The sequence below is a fragment of the Xenopus laevis genome, chromosome 3S (genome assembly GCF_017654675.1).
Source record: "Xenopus laevis strain J_2021 chromosome 3S, Xenopus_laevis_v10.1, whole genome shotgun sequence".
Lineage (NCBI taxonomy): Eukaryota > Metazoa > Chordata > Amphibia > Anura > Pipidae > Xenopus > Xenopus laevis.
Window position 1 is genome coordinate 72,666,532 of NC_054376.1, and position 11,734 is coordinate 72,678,265.

Consider the following 11,734-nt stretch of genomic DNA (forward strand, 5'->3'; position numbering starts at 1 on the left):
GTAAGGATGGGCACTTGAGTAATTAAATTTGTTCAAAAACACAAGACTTTTGTAGTCTTGGTTATCTGGTAGAACTGCAGTAAATTAAGCATTTGACACAACTGAACCAAATGTGTCTGTTAAGCAAGTAGCCAACGTTGCTAGATAAAATTTATTAGCAAAAGAGTGTATAGCACACACCCCACAATTGAACAATTATATTAGAATTTTGGCAGCTGGCTGGATAGGTAAACTGCACAAAGCAAGGCGTAGTAGGGCTGATCTGATTTTGCAGGAATAGCACATTCCCAAAAGTTTCACAAATGCCCATGGTATTAAAATGCAAATGCTACAGAGTTGCAATCGCTGCCAAACCCTGGTATCTGATAAAAACCCTGTTAGATTAATACTGTGAAGGGGCCAAAACACCTTACACATACAGGGATATAGGTGGATTATTGGGTTTAAAGAAAACAGTGATTTGGTTATTGAAAACTCTGAACTCTAGTCTGCAACTCTGCATTTATCTTTATAATGTACTCAGAAAGTGCAGTTTATTTCTGTACCTCTTGATTGTGCCTCACCAAAGCTAGGGAAATATGGCAGGGCAGATCAAATTTTCCTATGGAATTTTTAAAAGCATATTTATCAAATGGCGAAATGCGATTCTAAAAATCCCATAGGAATTAATAGAACATGGGTGAGTTTTTCTGTAGTGAGTTCTAATCTCACATTTTGACAAATCTGGCCCTTTCTGTCCCCTGTTTGTTTTGTCCTCTATCTGTCCTAACCACAACGTTGAAAATAGCTCACAGTTCTGTATAGCATTGTGTAAGATTTTAGGAAAGTAGGACCCCAGGTATTTACATCTTAGGCAAGGATCTAAGAAACATTCTTAATAAATGTTAGTGAAGATAAAATGCACCAGGAGTGACAGGGTGTGATCATTTGGACAGGCAGCATGGAAGGAAAAATCACACCAAAGAACTCTGCATGACAAATTGGCTGAAGGAGGAATGGAAGCAAAGGTCTGTTTATTCTACCAGCTTTGCTTCCAGTAGGGGCTGTATTCAAGATGTGGGGCCCATGACAGGAGATCCACTAAATACTAATAATTCCAACATGCTATTATTTAAATTCAGGTCACAGTCATGCTAAAAGTTGTTACTCTTTGTTCTGCACCTCGCCTGTCATTGTTAAACATGTACTGACAATATTAAAGCTAAAGAATGTGTGGCAAGTGCAGTATGAATTATTATGCAGTTATACATTTATTTGATTTGAGAGCAATATGGGAAATAATGGAATAATATATGTAGAGATGCTACACTGTAAGTGCCACAGTTTGTGCTTGTCTCGTTGACTATATTTCTGCACAGTGTCTTGTGCTTTTCTAGCAAAAACACCAGAAAATTTTACAGACCTCTTTATGTGGCACTGCATACATGTGCCTCTTGCATACATGTTGCAATCCCGAATAAATCTAATGTAAATCAATCAGCAATAATTATTTTGTCATGACTCTTCTCATCTTAAACCTCTATGTATCTGGGATCATAGAATCTACAGTGCTTGGGGCACTATACCCTGTATATTCCACTAATAAATCACTCAACTGATGGAAGCATGTGACTTTCATTAATATGTTGGTTTAGTAAAAAATTTTTAGAACCTCTCCTCCCCCCCACACACACGCAAACAAGGTGTCAAGCAATTTCCAGCTCTCTTATTTTTCCCTCTTTTTATTTTTTTAATGGCCCTTTATTTAATGTTTTGCCAACAGAAATGTCTGCGTAATTCAGAAAGAAGCATTTGTTACTATTTCCTTGTTTAGCACAGCAGTCACACAGGCATGGAATATTATAATCAGCAGAAATTTTTTTTGGGGGGGAGATGTTGGATAGAAATGTCTTCCCATCTGTAGTTCCTTCTAGTTTTCCAGATGGTTGTAATCAGCAGCTCCATGGCCCAGTGCATGAATAAGTAGTGAGGGAGCAGTGTCTTCCTTTAACGCCCACAGGTAGTTATGGAATGTTGTGACTATGGAGAAAGAGAAAATAGTTCTGATCACAAACACCAATTGAGTTTTGTTTATTTCTGCTTTAGACATAAAATGTTACATTCTAGAAGTAGTAGTATTATTGTCTGGTTGGCCTATCTGCAGATCATTTGCAGTCCATCTTTGATGCTCTGTTGTTGTTATTATGTTGTAAACAAATTCCTTCCTCTCAGTATGTGAAGCATACACTGTTAATTCACAAGTTACATGGAGTATATACTAAGAACTATTCTGCACTACTTTATAATAGGAATGTACTACTTATACAGCAGCTTATACAGCAGCTAACACTGCAATGCTGCATGTGGTCCCCTCCACTATAGAACTGGAAGGTGAGATTTTATTTATGTTTTTACCCCATATGTATTTATATAATATACATTAAAAAATGTTTACTGAATATTTAGTGCCCCTGTTTCCTGCTATGAGTATTGCTCAAGGCCCCTCCCATGCATTCTGTGTTGGGTTGTTGCCACCTTATAATTAGCTTGCCTGTCACAATCAATATCAGTGCATTTAGTTCACCTTGAATCTGCAATATTCAGTGTAATTTGCCTGTTTATCTATTTTTCTTCTTAGTCACAATTAGGGGTGCTCCTTCCATGAGAGAAAGTGTCCATGCCTCAGGTGGCAGATGTAGCAGGTTACCAGGGATGGTAAAAAGCAGCCTCTTTACATTTGCCTCTTCTAATGATGCAGGATAAACCTATATGCACTCCCCCTTTTTCTTCTAAAAATGTAGTGCAGAGGTTAGAATTGATGCTTTGTATCACTTGTTCAAGAGCAGTGTCTGTCAGGAATGTGTATGTTCCTCCTGTGTTTATATGGGTTTCCGCTGTTTTTCCAACACTTCAAAAGGCAAAGGTTAATTGGTCCCTTTAAAGGGGCAGTATAATCACTTGTTCTGCATGAGTTCAATGTATAGGGCTTGTGCTGTATACACAAGTAGCTATGTTCCTAATGGTGCTGCTTTCTGCATCCAACTATAACCCCTATATTTGGGCAATGGACCCTACTGAGTAAGCTCCTTCTGATTTGGAAAAAACCCTTTGTGGCATGGCGACTGGCATGGAAGCCTATGAAGCTCAGCAGGCTTGCATAGGACAAGTACTAGAGGCTCCTCTCTCCAGATGCTACTGCTTCTCCAGTCTCTGGAAACCCTCCTGCTGCAGTAGCTCCTCCTCTGACCTCAGCATGAGCACATGAACCTCATTTTCTGCCACCTTCTCACTACAGTGGGGATCCTGAGTCTTGTAGAGGTTTTGTGAACCAGTATCTCATCCAATTTGAATTTCAACCCACATAATACTCTTCTGAGTGAGTCAATCTCCAGGTTGGAAGGTAAAGTACTAAAATGATCATCTCCATTCTTGGAAAGGAATTCTCCCCTAATTCATGATGCCAAAGCTTTTCTCCAAACCTTTTGCATGGTGTTCAATGCACCTGGTCATTTTACTGCTGCCTCCTCTCGCCTTTTACAGATCTGTCATGGGAATTGCAGTGCTAGTGAGTATGCTTTTGATTTCAGAACCCTGGTGACAGAAACCAACAGGAATAATGAGGCAAATCAAGGATTGTCCAATAAGAGGACCAATAAGAGGATCTGATTGCTCTCGCCATCAAGGTTGACACCCGCCTAAGAGAGAACCAAGCTTATAAAGAAAGAGGCAAGAGATTCCAACCTATATTGGCACTATGTTTTAAGAGACCTCTTCTTCACAGCCACTGTCCACTTCCTCAGAAGAACCTATGCAAATGTGGAAGGACTCATCTCAATGAACAAGAGAACATTTGGAGATTCTCTGCTGATCTTAGTTTATACTGCGGTGGCAAGGCCCATTTTGCCAATAACTGTCCCTTGAAGCAGGGAAACTTCCAACAGGTAAGATTGGGGAGTCTTATCTGGGCGGCATTGAACCTTCCCAAACTAACTCTCATAGATTTTTACTTGCATTCCTCTAAGACGAGCAATTTGCAAGCTTTCCTTGATTCCAGAGCTGCACTGAATTTCATGGACTCGTTGTGGATCCTGGTGATTGATGATAAACATCTGTCTTCTGAAATCATCTCTAAGACAAAGGGGGAATTACCTTTTTCAGTTGGTTCCCTGCATAAAGAATCTTTCCTCATTATTAATTGCCCGTCTGCTCCTGTGGTCTTGGGGTTATCATGGCTCCGGTTACATAACACCTCCATAAAGTGGTCCACCAATCATATCTCTTATTGGAGTGTCTTCTATCCTAAGAACTGTTTGCCTGCTAATGCTATCCATCAGGTATCTCTCGCCTCATTTGAACCTCATCAATCCTTGCCATCTGCGTATAAGGATTTCTCCAATGTATTCTGTAAAAGATCTGTTAAGACTCTTCCACCTCATCGCCCCTATGATTGCCCCATCAATCTTCTTCCTGGAACCATGCCCCCTAGAGGTCACACATATCTCCAGCTGAAACGTCATTAAGAAGGAGTATATCCAAGATCATCTTCAGCGTGGGTTCATATGGCCAACTTTTTCCTCTGCTGAGGCTGGATTCTTCTTTGTAGAGAAGAAGGATGGTGATCTTTGCCCATGTATTGATTATAGGGACCTCAATAAGATAACGATTAAGAACCGCTATCCCCTACCCCTTATCTCTGAACTATTTGATCAATTAAAAAGGGCTAGGGTCTTCACAAAATTAGATATCTGTGGGGCCTATAACCTGATCCAGGTATAAAAGGGGGATGAGTGGACGATGGCCTTAAACACCAGAGACAGACAGGCATTCTGAGTACCTGGTAATGCCCTTCAAGTTCTGCAATACCCCTGCCACTCTGTGCACAGTTGTGCTCAGCGCATTATTACTCTGCAATTTTATTTTATTTTTACTTGTTATTTTAGAGAAAATAAATAGATTTATAGCATTTTCAGTATAGCACTGTGCTCCCATTATGCCTTTTAAACTGTCTGGATGGTAATCTATCTGCTTCTACATATATAGAAGCTACAGTGTCGGACTGGCCCACTGGTGGGCCCAGGTGTCAGTGGGCCCTCATGCTGCTAAACTTTTGGCCTATTTCATGACTATTCCCTATTTCTATGAGGACAAAGAGGCTAAATAGATGGAATAATTGATTATAGTATAAAGAAAACAGACTAGGAGAATATAGGTTGATTGAGGAGATTAAGAATATTAGTACTCAGAGTGGGCCAATGTCTAAGGTTTTTGGGTGGGCCCCTGGTGTCCCAGTCCGAAACTGCTACACTACCTGAACTTCTTAAAATATACAGAGATCTATACACTGCAGCCAGGGACCCTATATGAAATCTGTCAACTTCATGATGCAGAATTTGGTTTAAGCCATCACTTTTTGTTACTAATCTCCTAGCAGGAAAAAAATGTAGGTTCAAATGTAGGAGCAAATGATAGCTCTGTCCATTCATTAATTGATATAACCACTGTGTGCCTTCTTAGTTGCATATGAGTACAGTGCCTTATATGAGCCAGAGGGATGGCCCCAGTAAGTGAGATGACAGTGTTTCAATTTGGGATTATCCAGTGGCACACTTATAAAAGCTAAATATTTTCTATTAAAAAAGGCCCCTTCTGCCATAGCCCTTACGATAGTGATTTCATGTTTTGTACTACCACCCCTAAACTGGGTGCTAATTATTAGCCCTACAGCAAGGGAGCTTGTGTACAATGTGTGGAAAACCAACATTGTCATATAAGAAACATATTTCTATAAAAGTTACAGTGTATAAAGTTAATATTTTTTGTAATTCTCTTTATGTAGATCCTTCCTCTCTCTACTAAGGATGCATTACAGTGAGAGTGAAAGCCTTCCAACATCACTACAGCTTGATGGAACCGAGGATGATGTGAGCTCAGAGATTCAGTTAAATGAAATCCAAACTACTTCCAAAGAGGGCCAGGTAATGCTAACAGGTAAAGCCTGATAAATGAGTGTAAGACATGCTGACTTGGAAAGTCTGCACATTCACTTAGACTTGATGACTTTTACATCTTGTATCCTGGGGAGGATGCCTGTACAGCTGCTTAGAGTCAGTCCCAAGAGATATTTGTGTTTTGTGCTAGAAATCCTAAACCAGACTGAGTCATAAAACAATATAACCCTCTTGGTTTTGTCATGATAGCCATAGCATAAATAATCCATTGGACCGGATTCTTCATAGTTAGACATACAAAAGGCATATTATTTTAACATTCCACATGCAACCCACACTGCTGTGCGTCTGTTTTTTTGCTACAGTAGCCTCAAGCTCAGGAACTGTATATCAAGCAGGGAGATAAATATTGTTCGACAACTGTTCAAGTTTGTATATCAGAATAGGTGTCATACTTTACTCAAGTAATTGCATGTATATTTCTCTGTTATTCTTCTTCTAGCTCTCATATGTAGCTGTGGGTTTTATAATGTTAGGTTTTGCTCAGCAAGGTGTAATCATGGTACCCATGCAGCCAATCAATCGTTTTCTTGCAGAATGGGTTTGGTTAGTTACTAGAACACAGGTTGGTACTTTGTACTGATTAGATTCGTCTCTAACTAACAAATAGAGAGGGACTCTACTAGATATTTAGTAATGCTGGCATCCAAAATTTTCTGAAATACCCTCTTGTTTTCTTTTTTCAGCCTCCATTAATGAAGTCTGTGAAAAAGAGAGATGGATTATGAAAGCATAAAAGGAACAGTTTCCCTAAAGCTGCAGAGCTGGCTCCAGTCCCTAAAGTTTCCCACAACCTGAACATGAAAACATCAGCCTGATGAAAATTTAAGCCTGAATCTGGATTTTGCCACTTCAAATGGCTGTAATCTTTTTTTTGGCGGTAGTCACTTTTCCTTACAGATTTGCATGTTGTCAGTAGGAAAGATGGGAAATACAGTGGCAGGTTTCATGTGTTTCCTTTGTTAAAGAAGCTGAGGAATGCAAACATGAAAAGCCATGCTTTATTGTATTGTATGTATAACTGTATAATGTGATGTGTAGAAAGTACATTACACGTAGCATTGCATCATATTATGTTAGCGTATGCACTGTGCCTTCGGTCATGATCTGCACAGCAGTGTAGAGCTTGTTAATAGGTGGAATATCAACCATGTTGGCTTCTATTCAGGGATATACTAGAAAAAAACACACTGTAGCTGTAGGGTTTTTTAATCTAACTGTATGGTTTTACAGCTTGAGGAAATAGGGTGAGCAAATTCTGTATGATGGCCACTGTAGTTGGCAATAAAGACACCTTACTGTGGTGTTTTACTTCCTTATTGACATGAGAAGTAGCTTATATTAAATTAAGACAGTTCCCTATTAAAAAATTACAAGTCATGAATTTATATTGGCCCAATATGGCCACTTTTTAATTGCAAAGAAGCTGGGAGGTAGGTACAACGTATAGCACTTTCGGGTGATTATGTGGCCTCAAACATGCACCAACTAAATCATCTACAGACCAGACCAAAAATACTTCAGGCTAAAACTACCCAAACTAAAGATTTTACTTTTTAATTACTTTTTCCAAATAAGTTTGCATTCAGTATATGCATTCGCTTTACAAACTCTTAGCACTGCCATTGGAAGAAAATGTGTGTGTATTTTCCCTGCCACTTCTGTTTCTTCCAAATAAGAGACACCATGCATCAGATTCCCATAGCGATCATATCCAAACCATAGGGGAGGGTCTTTATTATTATTATTATACTGCAGCATTTGAAGCTTTGATTCTAACTTCACTGCAGCTGTTCTGCAATACAACCCATGGAATGAGAAATCTGCAGTTGATTTCTTGCAAACTTGCCCTTTGCACTCACATGATAATGAAGACATGAAGATATTACTATGGCTTAAAATACAAATGAGAGCAGTGTCTGCTGGCAATTGACCTGGCCTAATTAGAAATCATTCAGATATGAGCAGGGCTTGCCAGATAATCCTGTTACTATTAATCCAAGGGCCAATGGTGGGGATCTATCCAAGTTTTGTGATTTTACACTTTGTACAGAAATGTTCCATTTTAGTTTGTGGGGAACAATTTATTTAAGTAGGCCAATCACATTAATGGGAAAACAAGTTTTTTCAAAATGCATCAGTTAATAGTACTGCTCCAGCAGACTTCTGCACTGAAATCTGTTTTCTCAAAAGAGCAAACAGATGTTTTTGATTTAATTTTGAAATCTGACATAGGGTTAGATATATTGTCAGTTTCCCAGGTGCCCCCAGTCATGTGACTTGTGTTCTGATAAACATCAGTCCTTCTTTATTGCTGCACTGCAAATTGGAGTGATATCTTCCCTCCCTCCCATCAGCAGAACAATGGGAAGATAACCAGATAACAGCTTCCTGGTAGATATAAGAACAGCAGTCAATAGTAAAAATCCATGTCCTACTGCCACACCTTCAGTTACATTGAGTAGAAGAAACAATAGCCTGTCAGAAAGCAGTTCCCTAGAACACTACTGGCTCTTTCTGAAAGTACATGATCAGGCAAAATGACCTGAGATGGCTGCTTACACACCAATATTACAAGTAAAAAATACACTTGGGTTAGGAATGAAATTTTACATGGCAGAGTGAATTATTTGCAGTCAAACCAGTTTAAATGAAAAATTAAAACTACATAAAAATCATGACAGAATCTCTTGAAGATTTACTGCTTTGGCCAGCTTATGTTACAGTATGGGAATTCTGAGCTAGGTCTGGTTATATAATTAATATTATTCTGTGGAAACAATTTGGCTGCTGACAGAAATAAGTTCAGAATTAATTTCCATCCCAAAGGCATGTTAGAATCACTATGCAGGCATAGTTCTGAAAGGCTACTAGAAAAAGTTATCCTACAATGTAACCAGCTAAAGCTGCTATCTCCTCTTTGAAGATTCTTCCAGTAAATAACAGCAATGTGTCAAAAACATACCAGCAGGTTAATTTGCTTCTGACTAAATTGACAAATGATGTACAATGTCTGTAAAGCACTGAGGCAATGTGTTGGGGCAATAAAATTAACAGGAGGTTTTTATTTTTAAAGCCTTACTTGGTAATATTTTTGCAGTATAACATTCTCAAGACACAAAGTTGTCTGCATCCCTTCCGTAAGCACTTCAATGTTCAATGAGATTGGCGCATCCAGAGTTATCCAAGACCTGAAGATAAGAGCACACCCCAGAGAGAAACTAAATGCTTAAATCTGTCACCTGCATGTCATATTAAGCATTATTATACAGCAGAAAGTGTGAGTAGTGATGTTTTGATAGAATTTTATTGTTTTAAAAATTAACAGGAGTGGGGGAAGGAAGGAAAAGAAGGGGTAGCTTTAAAGCTGCATCAGTCACTGAGAGGACATAACAGGCGATTCAAGCCATGGGGTCATTATTATTTATAGTTATCATGTAAAATAAGAATATGAATTGGGCATCTGCATACTCATGTTTAATTCTTCAAAAGTTTCAAAAACACTTTGCTTTCTGAGTTAAGTTAATAAGGCCTGCCAATGAAGAGCATTTGGAAAGCACTCTGTTCCTGAGCTGTCGCACAGAAGCTTCTAACTTAAGTAAAGAGCAGTTAGGTACTCCAGAGTGAAAATATATTTTTCCCCATGTTGAATATACCAGACTCTGTACTTCCAAAAATGTATGACTTTCTAGGGTTAACTTGCTATTATCATGTCAATTTAAATTTTTGGGCTGACATTTTTGGCATACCATTAATATGTTGTATACATTTACCCAGAAGTTCCCTAGCTTTTATAAAGTGTATTTATAAGACCATGTAGTAGTTCTAGTGCTATTACTGTGATCTTTGGATGATTTTTTGGACAGACATAATATCAAAGTCTATTGTGATACTAAGCTCTATAGTTAGTATAGGTATGGGTATATAGAATTTAATTAAAAGTAGGGAGGGTGTATGTATGGATGCTGGGTTTTCATTTGGAGGGGTTGAACTTGATGGACTTTGTCTTTTTTCAACCCAATTTAACTATGTAACTATCTTTGTGATGATATGTAAATAAAAAAAAAGAAAGCTATATATGGCAATAAAATTTGTTTTTGCTTGTAAAAAATATTATATTGGTGTTTTGCATTTAGTGGAGTTTCTTCTTTTGGATTTGACTATGTGAGCAGTCTAAAGTATGTTTATGGTGTTAGTAAAAAATGTGCCTCTGTACTGCACTGGTGGGACCGAAACGTCGGATTAAGATGTAAAATCACTTGAATAACTACTATTTTCTTCATCTACAACATTGTGAGTGCTGATCCTCTCTATACTATATATAGATATAGATAGATATATATATATATATTATACATACAGTAGTACACACACACACACACACATTTTGGGAACATTTGAGCACAGTGAATGTACTAAAGAAATAGTGAACCTAACCTGGAATTTTAATAAGTATAAATATAATAAAATATAATTGATTCACAATTAATGTTTCTTAAATTCATGATACTACAGGGGGTTGCTTCTTCATTGAAATCACCTCTATCTGTATATATCGTTTGAATGAAGATATTGTTATGTACACATATGTTAAAGAAAAAAAACTGTATAAGCGGTGTATTAACTTTTTCACATGATATAGTTTCACATTTTAAAATTGGCCCATCTGTCTCCAGTGCCTCCCCTTCATGGAATGTGTGTTACATTTAACCTTGATGTATGCATCATTATCCAATTATCTTGTGTATCCCAGCACGATAAAAAGGTTCTCACAGCAGTACTTGTAAACAGACATTACCAGACGTCAGGCTCCAATCTCTGCTAAACTTCAATGTAACCAGTATAACCACTGCAGCCTATTAAAAGTTGATTGCTAACAGCTGGGTTTTGTTAATCAAAATGGATGTTTGTAGATAACAAAGTGCAATGTTCCATGGTCTGTTGTAAGTGACCTGATCAAATAGAATGCAAGATGCAAGGGAAATTATTCCTACTGATGAGTCTTACCCACATCTTGTAAATGTATAATACCTACAAATATGCATGACACAGCAAGTGGTGAGTGCAGGATTCAATTATTGGAATTCTGTAACATATAGAGTTCTGTAGCACTAATGTTTTCCTGATGTTTTGTTGGCGATGATACATAATCTGAGGTTTTTCATCTTTTGCTGAGCAGAACCACATACACGCTCTTATTCTTCTGCTTTGAATTTGTTCCCATTTTCATGAATTACTGTATGCAGGAGTGCATTTTAGCATTTGGTTAACCCAGAATACATCGTAATCTAAAGTGTGCATAACATCTGAGATCATCAAAAAATAAGTGTTTGCAGGAATCTATGACCTGCAAACAACATTTGTTCTAGGGATAAGGATTGCCACCTAGCAACAGCTAGTGGGAGATGGTGGCAGCCTCCCGGAGAAGTGCTGGGAAAGTTTAACTTACCCACAGCATCCAGTTCAGGAACTCCCGCTTTCTACTTCCTGGTATGGGAGGGAGCACGATGATGCTGCCTCCTCATTGGTGGATGCCTCCTGTGACCATAATTAGGTCACAGAAGGCTGGTAGGCGGGGAATCTGAACCGTATGTTAGATTTTTTACCGGGAGCCTGACGATGACAATCCTTTAGATAATAAATAAATAAATTAAGAATATATCCCAGAATATGAACAATAAACTACTTTATTGGAAAAGTATTCCATGTTTTGTCCAGAAACTATAACTAGGAAGGAGCTAAGCATA